The sequence below is a fragment of the Lagopus leucura genome, unplaced genomic scaffold (assembly GCF_019238085.1).
Source record: "Lagopus leucura isolate 7727_CA_CO unplaced genomic scaffold, USGS_WTPT01 Super-Scaffold_797, whole genome shotgun sequence".
NCBI lineage: Eukaryota > Metazoa > Chordata > Aves > Galliformes > Phasianidae > Lagopus > Lagopus leucura.
The window spans coordinates 3946371-3961025 of NW_024962259.1; the positions used below are offsets into that span (position 1 = coordinate 3946371).

A 14655-nucleotide genomic window follows, 5' to 3' on the forward strand; every position below is an offset into this window, starting at 1 on the left:
AAGTACAAGCTGTCAAGTGGTTTGAGGTTAGCGTTCATCTCTTTCTCTCTTCACATAAAAAACAGGGAAAGGTCAATAAAATATCATAAAAATATGCTACCAATAAAAGCATAATTAAAATACATTGAGTATTTGCAGAAGTACCCATCACGGGTGAGACTTAGAACCCTCTATAACACACTTTCCCTATCAGGACACACCAATTCTCCAAACACATAAGCAAATAACCAAAGAGGCAGGCAGAGCTGTAATTGTAATTCTGCATGTTGTGAAATCTCTTTGTTGTTTTGAGGCTTGTGAATTGCTTCTAAACAGCAACAGTAGCATTGACCTGCAGGGACCTGAATTTTACCTGAAATACAAATTACTGCACCAAAAGTGTTCCAGTTAAGTCAGATTTTGGCACATATTGTTCCATCTTTAACTTCAGAGCAGTGGTCACAGCAAGCTATTTCCAGTGAGGTGGGCTAATGGGCAAGCTGGGAAGAAAGGCACTGCTGTGGTTTTGAACAGTACAATTCATCCCTGACCATGCTGGCTTTCTGCTTCAGGCATGGTAGAGCTGGAAGAGAGGCAGTAGACAAGAATATTTCTATGTGCTTCCAGCTCTGCAAATCACAGCCCAACCCTAACAGTTCTGGTTTAAGGCAGAGTTCTCTACAGGAATCTGAAAGCTCCCAAGCCGTAGGTACCCAGATTGCCCCTTTGACAATCTGCCTCTATCTACAAACAATCCTTTATGCACATTTATTGTCTTGCTGAGGAGAGGAACACCAAAGGAAAACCAACAAATTGCTGTAAGATAAGCTAGGGTGAGGAAACATTGGGTGTCCAGACTCTTGACTAAATCAACAGACGTGCTGGCAGGAAATCAGGCAGATATCCAACAGCCTCTGTTTGTTTTTCAGCAGAAGTTCTTTGAAATCAAGTTCCCTGCACAAGGTACTTTGGTTTTGACATGTAAGCATTTTCCAGCAAAACTCTTTTTCAGCAAAAAAAAATCCCAGCTTCTGATTACTGCAAGGCCTTATTCTGCGTGAAGCCCAAGGGTGTGTTCAGTCAAGAGGATTTTCACTGCTTGATTTGTAGCTTAGAGCCTTAGAGTGCTGTTTCTCAGTTACAAAAGGTGCAATAGAGGAACTGTTCTCCATCCTAACTGGCAGAGTTATTCCCTGGGGTAATTTAAAAAAAAAATAATCACATTTATTCTCCCAGATTCTAATGGATGTCTGTTTCATTCTCATAGGATTGTCTTTTAGAAACCCAGACAAATGATGAAAGGAAAAATAGCAGAGTGAAAAAAAAAATTAAAAACTTTTTCCAATGGCCTATTTGAAAATACAGACTTACATTTCAGGTATATTGATCAGTAGAAACAAATATGGCAAAGAAAGTTGGAAATCTTGTGTTAGAATTCTGAGCTTCTAGACAACAACTCTGGGGTCTGTTCCCACAGCTCTTCATATACATTAACAGACCCAGTGAAAAAAAAGGGACTATGAGCATGTCAGCACATACGTGAACTTCACATTTATTTGCTCTGAATAAGCCAGAAGAGGAAAAAGTGCTACACTATTCAGACCAATTCCTTTGTTTAAAATGAAACAGACTTCTTTGCTAGCACAGAAGAACTGATCAGTTTTTTGACCCCATGCATCTTTCACGTGATCAGTAAACTCAGCACCATTTTGCATGTGGTCATCAAACCACCTCGGGGCAGCGTGAAGCAGCTCGATTTTACCTGTGTGTTGCTACATAGTGTTCTGTATTTCGTGCTCTAAAAATGGCAGCTCGTATCTCAAAGTGAACGGCCATGATTAAATCTAAAGACCTACATGGTTTAAAAGAAAAAATTTGTAAGTGGGAAAAGGCCAGAAAACCAACAGAATTTCTGAGTTGTGTCTTCTTATATCAGCTTTAAGTCTGTCCTTTAATGTTTGTGAAGACGAAAATAAAAATGAAGAGCTGGAAGAGACCGTCTCCTTTTAGTTCACTGCTTTGTTTAGAGATGAGGCCGCAGCAGAAATCTAACTCAGACACGTCATGTCTAGAAGTGGTCACTTCATGTTCCCTGTAGGTATTCTGAAATGCTGATAGCTGCTCACAACAGGCAGTAATGATAGCCCTTATAATGCTTTTTGTCAAATGCTTTACAGTCATTAACATGCTCCCCATTAACTATCAATTACCTTGCAGCATAATTATTTCGCAGATTTTACAAATGGCTGGGCAGAGACAGAGGCTGAGTCAACTGCAGTCATGACAACGGGCTGTGGCACAGTGAGGACCAAAGCACAACATTCTGTGGTGTGTTCAAAGTCCCAGAGATGTTGCCTACCTGATTTCCCAAAATTTGCTCATGGGTACCTTGAATGGGCAGATCTTGTCATTCCTATTTCTGTAGCAAAAATCAATCACGCCAGTGCACTACACACTGTGCAAACGATAGCATGCAAATGTATTAATGGATAATAGCATGAATTTCCCATCAGATACACACAATATTCTGCCTACCTGAAACCAAAACACTGCCAAACACTGAAGTCTATCCTGTAGTGAGCATGCCAAGCTAAGTCATAGCACTCTTTTGAATTGCAGTAGGGTTATAAGCATTACAGTATTAAAAGGCACTGAAGCAGTGAGAATAATTTACCAAGATGCATCTTCAAAGATGAAGGAATGCTGATATGGTAAATATCTTTTGCAATATTTCCAAATGCATAGTTACTATTTGAAAGCAAAGTCTCCATTTATTGAACCATCTGATTTTTTTGACAGAGTTCAAACTCTAAGATGTTGATTGATTCTGATCAGCAGATTGGTAACTAAAGAGCTGTTTTGTCCCATTGCTGCTAATGAAACAAATGAACTTTTCCTAAATGTGCAGGTATTTCATTTGCATACACTGTTTACAGCAGTCATCTCTACGGAAAGAGAAACCATCACAGTTTCTACAAAACAAACTGATCTGTGGTAACAACAGCAAAAGAAAGATAGTCTTTCCTTGTAATTTAAATTCACATTGAGAATGTGAATTCTGTGATAAAGGCAGGTCTTGTGCTGCTGTTTTGTGTTGGTTTTGTTTACTTATTTAATGCAAACAGCAAATGGACATTGCAAATCGTCAGAAAATGGAGAATTAACTTTGATGAAATAGCACAGACTATCATGTGCTCTGAGGCTCAGAAATGGGAACAGAGAGGTTGGTTGTACACCCAGTAGTTGGTTTGCCTGTAGTCTTATTTTACCTTGCTCTCCACTTTCTCATCAAATCTGTTCTCTTTTTACCTTGCCACAAAGAGAGATCAAACAGGTCAAGAAAATTCAGCTTTTTATTACAGCTGCAGCATCATTTCTGCTGAATTGCAGCACCACCCTATACACTTAGATTTCACCTTAATGTTGTTCTGCTCACACGATACAAAGCTAGAGAATAATATTTAAAAACCATGGTTAATGTGGCATTATATACAATTATGTACATCAGAGTAAAAAAAACGGAATGCAGGGACAGTTTGGCAGCATAAAGATGTGCAATACAGTGACCTGCCGGAGCATCTTGAACTCATACACCTGTGCTTTCAGAAACGCTCGCATGAGCAACCTGTGACATCCTCAGTGATGCTGACAGCAGAGCAGCAGTGCTGCCCTTTCCCACTGTGATCGGCCCCTGAAAAAATAGCAGTCTGTTTTAAGGTATATACTCACTAACCTTTTAACACCACTGCGAAAGAAAACTAACATATATTTATGGACTGTTTTGCTTCTCTGGGAAATGCACAGTGAGGAATAACACAGCTGGATAGCAGAGCTAACATTAGAAGAATGACATATTTTAAGTGACAGGTAGAAATAGGACAGAGAAGGGCAGGGGATATGCTTGTGTTTACAAAAAGGCAGCATGTCTGGGTCTGAGTATGGGCGAGGAGCGTGTTGTGGGCTTGAGGAGCACATGCTGCATTTATAGGGAGCGTGGCTTATAAAGAATCCTGGCACTACGGGCCATGCTCAAACTAGCATGCTTCTGATTGTAGTTTTTCTTCTGCTGGCAGTAACCAAAGGTGGCAGAGGCCACCGAGGCAAAATTTAACTCTAATGAATGGAGACATTTTCAGTTCTGTGCAGAAATACAGACTGACTTGATAAAACAGTTTCTGTAGAAATTACAGGATGAAAAACAGACAAATTGAAATTTGGACTGGAGCACGAGAGCCAGCAACAACTTCACGTGATGTGGCAGAGAGCTGTGATGCCCTGAAGTGGTAACAAATGCATTTTTACATCTCCTCCTGAGAGTCTTACAGGTTTGGCTTTTTTTCTGGAAACGTCCTAAAAATCTCAACCTTGATGCTCAAGCTCACAATTATTTCAAGCAAACCTATTTCCCCAGTGAGTTTTCCTCCTTTCTTCTGAGGTGAATTTCTACTGCTTGCCTTCCAGTTCTGCACAGAACGATCTATTAGAGAAATAGCATTATTTTCTTTTTCCTTCTGGAAAGTGTCAATTTTTGAACAAGATCAAATAATCTCCTGTGCTTCAGTATGGACTAATTTTAATTATTAAAACCTTTGTCCCAGGAAAAACTCTTCAGGCTGTTTATTGAGAAAACAGCTATTTTTAATGGGATTCAGAAACGTCTTTAACTGAGATCAGGGACCACTGGAGACAGAATTCTGGCTGTAAGCTGGGCTCAGAATTCAAGGACTTTTTCATGTCAGAACTTGCTTTTTCCTGCACCTTTTTTTCTATGTCTTGAAACTTGCTATAGCATTAGAAGCACGCGATTTATGATGCAGTAAAATTTAATATATATTTATGTACATAAATATATATATAACATAAAGTTAAAATCCAAACACATGCATTTATGTTACATTTATAAAAATCAGAAATCGATCATTTGTTAGGTGTCATTCTAGGGATATGTAGTCCCCACTGCCATACTTTTATATAAGATCCTTCTTCACAGCAGTCAGCAAATTGGTATTGTTAAAATATTAATTCATACTATGATTCCTCACGTTTAGGTTCACTGTTTTGCATCGCTGCAAGATAATTTGATGGTTTTAGCAAGGTAATGGGGTAAGCACACTGCTGCTCCATAACTCAAAATCTACAGACAGCACTGTCTGCACTTAACTCACAACGCAGCTTTCCCTACAGTCATTACAAACCAGCATATAATCACAACAACAAAATTGTTTACCGCGGTACAATGAAATCAAATACATGCTTAACAATGTAAGCTTGACCAAGTAATAACGTAATGTATAGAATCAACATTATCTTCAATTAGGTGCCTACAATGGTTGAGGAGTTCCCAACATTACAGTTCAAAGAGATGGATTTTTATCTGCTCTAATTTTCAGCTCCATTTCATCTGTGCACTAACAGAAAGGTTCTCTTTTGCTATACGAGAGACGTGGCACAGAATAATGAACACAGCGAAGAAATGAAGTAAAGGAAGAGGCGGCAGGTGCAGCATCAGAACTGAAAAAACCACGGCTGGTAAAATCAGTAAAAAAAATAATATTGTGGGGTAAAAATAAGACAAAATCCACAAGAGATATTGCTGGTATTAAAAGATATTTTCCCATGCTTCTAACAAAGAGCAAGAGCATTCCAGCCACTGCGCCCCAGCGTTTGCAAGTATTAGTGCCTGCCTGTTTGCACGAGGCTGATGCAAACCCAAAGCCAAGTGCAGCACTGCACAGCCCTGCTGCTGCATGGAGAAGCAGGACCTGGGATTCACTCATGAAGGCACTCCTCCTTCCGGCAGTGCCCTGGTGGGTGGAGGGGCTGCTGTTGGAGGTGGCCCCCTCTGCACCTCTTTGCCTTTCCTGCTCGCTTATGAGAAGTGGTTACTGAAGGAAAGAGTGCTGCACTGAGGCAGACAAATTCCCTAGCAGCTCCACCTTTCACAATCCCTAACTTAATTCAGATATTATTTCCCTGTGGAAGTGACGCTGTTGAACCCATTCCGTTTGTGCTTCAGGGGTTTATAGCTCTTCTAGAGGGAACTGGAAGCAGCAGAAAACAAACAGTGCGTGGGATCTGCACAGAAGTCACAGACGTTCTGAAAGCCGGGCCCTTTGCCAGCAAGAACAAGGAGCTGCTTTCACATGACTGAGACCAGGCTATCTGCCAGCACTAACTAGTTTACTACATGGACAAAACGAATTTCAGAGCGTTTAATTGGATCATCATCCAAATTCAACTTTTCTAATAGTAGAGAGTTCAACAGACTGAAGATTCCTTCAGGAGTTCTGCATTTTGGAGTGTGGCAAATTCCCCAGTTTCCTTTCATTAAGGGAAAATACGTCTGGCCTTTCAGGTATTCCCATGCTGGTACTTTCAGCATTTCAGCTACATAAATTACCCTGTAAATGAATACAGACTGTGTTTTCTAATGGGAAAAAAACTTTGACTTCTGTCCTCTGATGTGGAAATTCTACTGATACAAATTACAAGTGTGACTTTATCGCTGCTCCTTTTCCCACCATCATGCTGACCAGGAGGCACGTTTTGAGTACTAATGACACTTCACACTCATCCATGCTTTAAAGAAGGACATATAAAAGGCTTATGTTGCAAATCTGAGCTGGTTTTGCTGTGCTCACCATCATTTCCAGTGAAGAGACGAATTACTGGTGATTAGTTTCCAGACTCATCATGAGACAGATTACATCTGAAAGCACACACAGAAGACCCACAGCAGTCTGTGCTCACAAACTCCCATTCCACAGACCTCCAACGTGGGCAGCCCTGCTTTCAAGATTAGCAATATTGCATCACAGTTTCACCATCTAGGTGCATTTGCCTTTAGCCTAATTCCTAGCCAAAGCGCTATTCATTTTGTTACGATGAAGTTGTCTGCATAACTGATTTCCATTCTTCACCCTTTTGTTGGCTTAGCTCTGCATCCCACTATTCCAACAGCCCACAAACAGACACAACAACAAACATGTGTCTATAGGATCTGCAATTAGTGGGGTTTTTTTACTGACCTTCACTTATTAAATTCCAAAACTTGTGGATAAGCGCAAATTCGAGGCATATTTACAGCTTTACCTCCTAGCATTTAGATGATTTTTCAGGTGACTTCTTGAATCTAAGCATTTGTGTTTTACAGGCAAGACAAACTACGTAGCAGAGGCCACTGGTATTTAGCTAGACTGGGTGACAATTAGCAGTGAGTTAGGGAAAAGGTTACTCCTGTGCTGAAAATTGTAACCAGAAAGTTTGAGACGAACAGGAGAGGAGAAGTTCTTTTGCTGTCTGTGCAAAGCTGAGACTTTTAGTTGTGGATGCAAGGAAGCAGCTTTAAGAGATTATATAAAACAGGAAAGTGCAGAAAATACCTTTAACAAAGAAAACCACTGTTAGATCCTTGAACTTCCACCAACTGCAGCACAATCTAGGCTAAAGGAAAGGCTTCTGCGATGACCCTCTTTCTCTGTTTGTTTGTAGACTAATCTGCAGTTGTGTGGCTGTACTGAACTGCTCTTATCACGTGGTAACTCTCAGAGCCCTTTACAAGGTGCCCAGAAGAATGTGTTCTTATGATAGACAACTGCTGCTGTGTGTAATTTCATGCCCTTCTAATTTATGCTGGGTACCTTTGTTTTGCCCATCAATCTGTGATATTTTTCTTCTCCTGCCCATCATGCCCACTCTTTCAACTAAAATGTAGCTGTGCATGGTACTTTGGCAAGGTGCACTGAGAGCTATAGTGGCATCACATACTGTTAGGCTTGAAATACGAATGCATCCTTTTGACGTACTACTGTGGAGTAACAAGTCAAATGATAAAAAAAAAACATTGATCTCCAATTCACCATGTCTTTGACTTGTAGGAAACAATTTCTGCTGCCTTCTGGAGTGGCTGTGAAAGAAATACAGAGTTATCCAGAAATTCAGGGCACTATTATGTAACTGAATCTCTCAAATTGTGCATTTATACTGAATTCATCATCATGGTGCTTGAGCATCTGTTGTATTTTAAATGAGAAAACAATTGAAATGTAGTGTTTAGTCAGAAATCCTGCACAAATCCAGGAATGATGACAGGCTCATCTACAAGCCTTTTTCCCCCACATTACCTCTATTGTCTCCTACGACGCAGCTTTTGTAGATGATGGATTGGGTCAGTACCAAATTATAGCTCGCAGTGAAATTCTACATCAGCCGAGACATAATCAACATTAAACATTTGAGTTTAAGACTTCATTTTGATCCTCACACAAAGTGAATTGCAGAACAATGCCATTTATTTATGTTTACCAAGCTCGCGCTCATCTGCTAACAATGACTGACAAGAGTGGTTGACTGGCAGTTCAGCTAGAAATAGCCCACGTTCAGAGAACCAGCAGCAGGAAGCTGCAGCACTGACTGCCCTGTCAGATGCTCTCCCAGTGTCACACAGACACATCTCTGTAGCGCTGGGGCTCAGCTTGGGTTTTCCATCATTGCATTTCCTACTATCTGTAAGAGGGTGCAAATGATTGTGACACTTGGAATGGTTCTGGGAACATTTGGGTAGCAACAATCCATCATCTCTTACACTCTTTTTCAGTCAGCCTGAACTGGTACATTTGTATTTTTTACTATTGTCTTGTGCTTAAAAAAAAATCCTCAAGTTTAAAATATTGTCTAAAACACCCAATTTTCTTGTTTTCAAATGAATTTAAACGAGTATATTTTCCTCCATTAGCAGCCTTATCAGTGCAAGGCAAGCAGGTCAGCAGCCACACGGCTGCTCTGTTCAGAGCTGCCTCACACACAGACTCCTTCAGAGCACCACAACACCCTGCTGGAGCAGCTGAGAGCAGGCGCCCAGGGATCTCAAACTCTTACTCACCTCTCAACTGTATGCCTGCAAATACAGATCATTACTTTAGGCCTAAAGGAGCAGATGTTACTGTTTCAGTGTAAGAGTTACACGCTGAAGATACCTCACAGTACTAAGGACTTGTGGGGGAAACTTGGGTAAAGAACTAGACACCATTTGCTGAACAGAAGTATTACATGGTAGTTCTTGTTACTAATTGGTCTAATGAAGTATTAGACAGCATTTGCTGTTTTAGCACTAATTCCTAGCATGTAGTTGTCTCTAGCAAATTAGATTTCACAGCCAGGTACAGCTAACTCTAAACTGCATTTCTGCTTTACTGCACAATGCACGACTGCATTTCTCTGCACACGCTTCAGTGCAGTTGTCTGCTCATAAGCAGAAGATAAGCAAGCTCCTTTCTTGTGTTCTTAGACTTATTCTCTGAAATAAAAGAGAATTATAATCTTTTTTATGCATCTAGGATACAGCTGCTGGAATTGCTATAAATGTGGATGACAAGCCCTTCTATCAAACTGGTATTTCATAGGCATATCTTTTAAATCATGAAATAACTGTCAAAAGCAGCAAAGCAAACAACAGCATCAACGTTTGTCAGCAACAACCTAAAGAACTTGGGTTTTGACAACGATGAGGAGTCAGAGGAAGTTACTTAAAATAAACAGCTCTGGCAATTCTGCTTTATTGCACTAAACTCTTTTTAATTGATTTCAGTCTTAAAACCCACAGTGTTCTGATAAAATGCTAAGTAAACTGCTGGAAGTCTATGTGGTCAAGTAACATCTATTTTACCATTTAAAAATGATGTAAGAACATCCCACACAGCTGTGGGCTCAGATGTATGAAATAAGACAGGTGGAGCTAAGGGTCAGTTAGGAAGCACGTGGGTATTGCTGTTTTGGCAGATACCTCATTTATTGGTAGAGTACTTCATGCATGAGAAAAAGATAGTTTCATTTTTCAAATAGAATAATAATAGAACCTTAATTTCTATTTGCTTGAACTGTGACAGTACGCATTCTTCAGAGCCCACCAACAGCCCAGTTCTCCAGCTGTTGCTGTGAACACGTGAACATAGACATAGAAAAAATCTGGCATGGGCATTGGACCAGATGATCGTTCAGGTCCCTTCCGACCGCAACCATCCTGTGATCATCTGACTCATTCACAACAGGAGGACCTCAGACTTCAGACCATTCTGCACTGATAAAATTAATGTCACAAATAACTCTAAGGTGATATGTTGTTACTGCTTTTCCAAAATGGTTTTACAAGACCTGTAAGGGCAAATACATTCTAACGTAGGGCTATCAAATGTTATTAATGGGTTTTAACTCCCCCAAATTATTTTACTCGCTGGATTCCTGACAAACAGAAATTGAATTACTTTCGCGCTTTTTATTTAACTCTATAAAAATGGAACTGTATTTTTTTCCTTAACGAAATCTTGGCCACACTCAGCAAGGTCTCTGAATCAAAACAAACACTGAAGTCATTCCCCAAGTACTTCCATTTGCTTTCATTCCCTGCTGTGCTGGAAATGTGCTTTGTGCTCATTCTCAATCAAGTATCTCAACAGTCTATCAGGTAGCCCAGCATAATGCAAATATTAGAGTTACAGATCAGCCATTCCCTACTGCTGTTCACTTCCTGGTTTAGATCTCTTGTCACTTACAAATCAGGATGTTTATGCACTCAATTATAACACTTCCAGGTGAGGATAAAGAGCATTTCCATTACTCTCAACAGGACTTCAGGGAAAAAAAAATAAAAAGTGTGTGAAGTGCTGTGATATTTTAAATTCTCTTAGATTCGTACTTCTCCATACCTCACTGCAGCAGAACATTTTGCAGCGAGCTGATATTTATAAAAGTGTGAAGCATGCACACTAGATCGGAGGATTTTTCCAAGTCAGAGTAATTGCTACAAGATTGCCAAAAAGAACCTCTGGAATCATCACCAACACGGCAAACTGCCTCCTCCTGCTCAGCCAAAGGGCCTCGAGCAAAGGCCGTGCGGAAAATATCCTGCTACCAGCTCTGCCCAAAGATGCGCATTCCACCTGTGCAAAGGATCATAAACCACCAAAACGCACTGCAGGTGAAAACCAGCACTTCCCACACTAACAGCACAAGTACTTTGAGCACCGGGCTGATCTTCAGGAAAGCACAGGTGATCCCATAACCAACCCATGTACTGCGTGCTGGGAAAGAGTCCAATGTTTTCCCCGCAGTAGCCAGCGCCAAGCCACAGCTCCTGCCTGCCTGCCTGCTTTCCCTGAGGGCGCCGCCTGCAGCCCGCGGGCTGTGTGCTCACTGCGTGAACCCCAAGGCACTGCAGCAGCTCCTGCTGGCATTCCCAGCACCGCCATCAGGTGTCTGAAAAGTGCTGTGTCTGCTCCTGGTCCACTGCACATTTTTGGGCGATGGAACAAGGGCACATTCTGGATTTTCAGCAGCTAAAATGAGAGTAATTAATCTTAATTCTCTCCATCCTCCTGAAAAACAGAACTTCTATTGCTTGAGGAAAGCAAAGAGCTGTAAGTTGTTCAGAGGCAAATTAATCTTAAGGGGGAATCTTCAAAAAAAAAAAAAAAAAAAAAAAAAAGAAAGAAAGAAAGAAAAGAAATCAATATCTTATAACAAGATTCTTTATTGCATTGGAGCCTTGAAACTTAAACCAGAACCAAAGGGGACTTTAGCAATGCAAGTTTGCTCTTGCTACACTTTGTTTTTAATACAATGCCATCATTTGAAAAAGTAAGATTTTCAGATATGAGCAGTTTTAGTTGTGTGGTTTCATCTCCGTGGAAAAAAAAAACTTGTAATACTTAATGCAGACTGTAGGATTACAGGTATTTCAGGCAGCTTTGAGGAAGTTATTCTGAAAAGAACTTTTATAGGGAATTATATCCTTAATCCTGCTTGTAGTATTCTATATCTTAGATATCTTCATTCATTTGTACCTTTCTAAATTAGTCTGTTCCACGTGAGAAACATGAAAATTTTGTCTCTTGTTTTTAAAAAGAAAAAAAAAAATCTAAAAAAAAGAGAAAACCATTGAATTTAACCATGATGCCATGGAAACAGCTTTAAAATTGATTTGGCTGCAGGGAAGAAAGATACAACTCTAACATAAAGCAAGTGACAGCTTTCAGAAGAAAAAAGAAAATCTGTCTTCATTCAGCACTGAGTGCATTGAGAAACAATAAAGCTTAGTGAGGTGAGAGGGTCTTCTCAAAATACAGGGAAACAAGATCTCTCAAAAACACTCCATTCACAACCAGTCTGAGTGTGATGAGGGGAGATGGCGCGGGGCAGACGAGTACCGACCTGCAAGAACAGGAAACTTGAAATGAAAACCACCTGAAAATCACCAGTAAAGACCACTTTCAGACAGGTTCTTTCCTTGTACAGAGAGTGCAATACAGTGTGGAGAGATCATTTAGAGATCAGCACAGGAAATAACTATTCTAACTTCTAAGCAGTTCAGCGTGTTAACGCAGCCCCTCAGACACGTACATCTGCCTGCAGTCTGCATGCCTGTTTTGCACAGACAGAACTGTGTCTCGCTGCTACCAAAGAGGTCCACCAGAGCCAGGACAGTCACAGGCTCATTGCAGCGTAACGCATCGCAGCAGGCAGCACTGCTCTGCACATCGGGCTCCTTCCTGCGGGTCTGAGACAAATATTCTCTACACACTTGTACATACTTGAAGACTTTTGTTCCCATAAGTGCCATCCGTAAAAATAAGAGCTTCACACTGACACATGCTTCCAAGGGTGGAAGGAGAATTTGGCCCCTCCTTTTAGCTGTTCCTTCACTAGTGTTTTGGTCTGCGAGATAAACTTGGTTCATCTAATCTGTTTCTAATCTGGGACTCATTACAGAAGGAATTCTAGTGTAAAACATATCTCAGTTCTTACTTCTTTGATAATTCACAAGTTAATCTGGTTACCAGAATTACTAGCTGTACATAAAAAGAAGGATATGTTCTAAGCTTCATCATTTCAGTGAGGATAGTCCCCAGAGCCACAGTGTTGTGAAAGTTCACAAGTAGCACAAAGCAATGACTGATGAGCCTGCACGTCTGTGTGCTGTACTGTAAACGCTCTGATTCCTTGCAGGACCTTTAGGAAGCTCACTGCATTCATTCTGCTTCCCAGCTGTCAGAACTCAGTGGATGTCTTCATTGGCTACTTTGACATTTTTACTTCTCTTCTGGTTTGTTTACTTGCCTTAAAACATGCCAACCACGTGGACTGTAAAAAGGTCAACCAACAGTTCCCTATCCAGAGAGGACAAAATAACTGAAATCAACACATAGTAACTAATTCTGGCTATTTTTTGTCTGTGAACCATTAGCTGTGAATTGTAAAGCTACGTGCCAAAGATCTAATCTTACTCAGGCAAGTATTCTCTTTCCTTTCAGAATTCCCACTACCCTTTTTGCATCCACATCCAAGCACTAAAACCACATTGCTCAGGGCTGGGGCAGGGACAGAAAGAGGCCTGAGGGATTTTCACACTAGAAAGCCCACAGGAGCCGACTGATTCACGTATAACGTACAAAGAACGCGTTGTGCAGTTGGGCGCAGCGCAGGAAATACTCACTGAACCCCAAGTTTGCAGGCATCTGTTGTCTCTCAGCTTCTCACAGACTGAGGTAATAATGGTGTAGGTTACAAAGAACTCAGGATACTGTTGTAATTCAGATCGCTACTAGCATACATGGGGGTGAACGTTTATCTGGATAGCAAAGCAACACTTTGTCCTTTTAGTTGAACATGCACTGTAAATTACACAGAGAGGTCATTTTTGTAAAGAAATCCTTGCAGTTGTTCTGCTTTACAGTACAACGGCACCAGGCATCATATCCAGAAGACAAAAGCACCAATGCAATCATTAGCTCACATTTCAGTTGTTTGGAGTTTGGTTTTTTGTTTTTTGTTGGTTTTTTTTTTGTTTGTTTGTTTGTTTGTTTGTTTTTTGAGATAGAGATTTCTTCCTTGGTACAAGCATGGGAAGGGATGTGATAAAATTCCTTTGCTGGCAGCATTAGTCTTGGGCCATTTATTTAGTTCAAGTGACAAGACAGAGACCGAATTAATGCTATACAGATTTAATTGCACTAACTTCAGATTTAGACCAGTAGCTGGAAAATGAACTTGATTTTTAAAATACAAGTATCGAGCTGCTGTGATTGCCAGAGCAATGACCTTATCTTTCTAATTGACATCTGAAAACTAAATATATCTTAAAGCAAAGTAAAGCTAAATAAATAGCTTTTCAAATCGCTGGAAGTACTTAACTTCTTCACATGGGTTTGTTAAAATTGTTTATCTTTAAAAAAAAAATGTTAATAATTGCATAAATATTAACTGTAAAATTACCCAGTGGTCCCAGAAAAATATAAATATCATCATTCTGGGTAACAAATATTCATTTACACAGAGAGAGAGAGAGATGAACTCTATCTTTGTAACCTAAAATGTACATTTTAATGATGAGTGGAAGCTGAGGCACTGAGTAGATCCTGGTTAGCAGTAACACAGTAAGCACTTTGCTGTAGGAGCTTTTGCAACTGAGTTTGTTAAAACCAATGCCAATAGATATCAGTATTTTGAATTCTGCAAGTCCTGCTTTAAACACTTCCAATCCTGCATCCCATATGTTTCTACAAAAATTTCAGCCCCTGACTCCCCTGTGCTTGGCTCGAGGCTGAGAAGCACAGATTACTTGCTGCCCGGGGCAAGTGCTGCTCCACTGGGGAAATGATGTCACCCCCTGCAGTGCAATTCATA

General features: G+C 40.4%; 1 protein-coding gene across 1 annotated transcript in view; it reads left to right on the forward strand.

The window, feature by feature from the left end:
• The window catches only part of CA10 (carbonic anhydrase 10), a 152998-nt gene that overhangs the window by 129019 nt on the left and 9324 nt on the right, over positions 1-14655 (forward strand). The gene's annotated exons all lie outside the window — the stretch shown is intronic.